This window comes from Ananas comosus, linkage group 5, assembly GCF_001540865.1.
Source record: "Ananas comosus cultivar F153 linkage group 5, ASM154086v1, whole genome shotgun sequence".
Taxonomy (NCBI): Eukaryota; Viridiplantae; Streptophyta; class Magnoliopsida; order Poales; family Bromeliaceae; genus Ananas; species Ananas comosus.
In genome coordinates, this window is record NC_033625.1 from 1777869 (window position 1) to 1780905 (window position 3037).

General features: G+C 44.5%; 1 long non-coding RNA gene across 1 annotated transcript; it reads right to left on the minus strand.

Annotated features, from left to right (window-relative positions):
* Positions 1309 to 1711, minus strand: LOC109710036. The gene is made up of 3 exons (XR_002216266.1): positions 1626 to 1711; positions 1469 to 1560; positions 1309 to 1370 (listed from the first exon to the last, which is right to left on the minus strand). It is a non-coding gene; the product is annotated as an uncharacterized LOC109710036 (long non-coding RNA).

Consider the following 3037-nt stretch of genomic DNA (forward strand, 5'->3'; position numbering starts at 1 on the left):
CTAAGCTGTTCGGGAGTGCTGGCTTGGGGGGGAGCGACCCGCAAGCGGTGTGCAGAACGGCGCACAATGGCATGTAAGCCGTAGTCCACAGTACCAGTCTCACAACAACATCATGTCCCTGACATGGAATCTCAACTCAAGCCACTCCGCGAACGCGGGGGTTGGGGGCGGACCCCCGCAAGCATGTCGAAAGAGCAATAATGGCATGCTAGCCATAATCCAAGGTACAAATATCTCAACAGCATCATGTCTCGTGACATGGAATTCAACTGCCCCAAGGTCGGCACTTGTAGTACCCATCATAAGGTCACTATCAACAACTTGTTGATAGATTCCACAGTCGTTAATATAACTTGACCAGTTAAAGCATTTACATACCACTAGTGATTCTATCAGGCTATACCTGGTCAGTCACTCACAATCTCTCACTACTCTCTTACACATAAGGAAAGTGGTTCACTAAGGTTCTATTCATAGACCATGGCAATATCCTGTATCCAATATAAATCTCTACTTGACCATACAAGCATGTTATCATATCCAAATCTAGTTATTTACTAGATTATTCTCAGTTGAATAATCATTCAAGTCATGCCATCTTATGAGATTCTAGTTACTTACTTGAACATATATCATAATACAAGTCTATCATGTGAAAGCATAAGCGATAAACTACTCTTCACATGATCTCTATGCCATTCCTTCTACAATTAGAAATGCATATGCAATCAAAGGCCTTTACCTGATCTTTCAGAGCATAGCAATCATTCTTGCTATATAACAGTGCATAGCCCAATCCTAAATACATCAATCTCTTTGTTGTTGAATAGAGCTAATTAGTCCATTTACAACTTCATCATTATATCCTCTTAGATAACATCAAGCTAACACTGCATATGCAAGCTACTAGTATCATGAACACGTAGTACTTTAACAATATGTAACCATGTAGAGTAAACAAGTCACGAATCATTCATTACTGTTTATCACATCCGATATGATCTACACATCAATGCATGTCGCATGAACTATACATATATTCACATGAATAAGGAATGACTTCAACTCAGATGTCAAAGGAGACATAGAGGGAATTCACCCATTTCGGGAAGGTCCGACCCACCTATCACCAAGCTCAAACCAGCCAAAAGGAGTCCCAAAACCCTGCTCAACGGAGCCCCAACTCTGCTGAAAATGAAACACGAAAAGTGCATCAACTACGGCCGAAATGTCCAACTTCGGTACAATTTGCACTTAGTACAAGGTAATAGCTTGAGTCCCTATTTTGGGTTCAGTTAATACCTCAAATTTAACCTCTAAAGGCTCTCCAATAGCAGCTGGAGATAATCCAAAGGCCCGTCGCAACCTCGCTGCGCACAATCACCAAAACGGCATCATAACACTTATACACTATATAATATAGTCGGAATCTCACTTAATCCGATTTTAAACTGAAATTTCAGCTTACCGTTAGTTGAGACACCTTCTAAACCAACCCCCCAAGGTCACCAATTTAATGCAAAATGAATCGGAAACATGCTGTGAACAAACAAGTCCAAACTGCATAAAGTTACACAATTAATCCTCGTTTGGTTCCGAAATCGAGTCAATAGTCAACTAATTACCTTGGCTAAGCCTCAAGCCAGCTTTTCCCTGGTTTAGACAGAGGAATAATAGCAAAATAACTCCTCTTTAGCTGCTGGAATTGCCCTCTAACTCAGCTGGGAGCAACAAGACCAAAACCACTCAAAATCCGACACTAAATGTCACGCCCCGCCCCGAGACCGCTACCAATTTGGCACGGTTCGGGCGCGGCGAGCGGACCGCCGAACGGACAGCACCTCCCCTGTCCGCCCAAGGCTCAAACGAGATTGTGTACAACAAGTTTCCAGGAAATCAACTTGATTACATACACAATCATGCAACAACAGCGACGAGAGCACAACCNCGACGAGTGTCACGGAGATTCAGAGCTTCATTGGTTTGGCCGGCTACTACCGACGGTTTGTTGAGGGATTTGCAAAGTTATCTACTCCCCTCACGAGGCTCATGCATAAGGGCACCAAGTTCATTTGGAATGATGCGTGTGAAAGAAGCTTCCAAGAATTGAAGCAGCGATTGACGACCGCCCCGATCCTAACCTTGCCAACTGCTGGAGCAGGGTATGTAATTTATAGTGATGCTTCCTTTAATGGATTGGGCTGTGTCTTAATGCAGGACGGGAAAGTGATAGCGTATGCATCTCGCCAACTGAAGGATTATGAAAGGAATTATCCTACCCACGACTTGGAGTTGGCGGCCGTAGTCTTTGCTTTGAAGCTATGGCGCCACTATCTTTATGGCGAGCGATGCGAAGTTTATACGGATCACAAAAGCTTAAAGTATCTTTTCACTCAGAAGGAGTTGAACTTGAGGCAGTGCAGATGGTTGGGCTACTCAAGGACTATGATTTGATGATACTTTACCACCCGGGTAAGGCTAACGTGGTGGCGGATGCGCTAAGTCGGAAATCGACGGAAAACTTAGCGATGCTTGTGGTTACTCAACCGCTGTTAATCGAACAGATGAAGCGGTTGGAGTTGGAGGTGGTGGCTCCTGATACACCTTTGAGACTGATGACGTTGGTGGTGCAACCTACCTTATTGGATAAAATTAAAGAAAAGCAAGCTTCCGACTCGGAGTTGCAAAAGATTCGAGCTAAGATGGTTGATGGTTGCACCGGTGACTTCGCTTTAGACGGCGATGGATTGATGCGTTTCCGCGGACGACTTTGTGTACCGGCGGACTTGGGCATTAAAGAGGATATTCTTCAAGAAGCACACCGAGCGCCGTATGCTATACATCCGGGAGGCACCAAGATGTACAAGGATTTGAAATTACTCTATTGGTGGCCCGGGATGAAAAAGGATGTTGGTGAGTTTGTTGCTAGATGTCTAACATGCCAACAGGTGAAGGCTGAGCACCGAGTTCCTGCGGGGAAGTTGTAGAGCCTACCGATTCCAGTGTGGAAGTGGGAGAAGATCACCATGGATTTCGT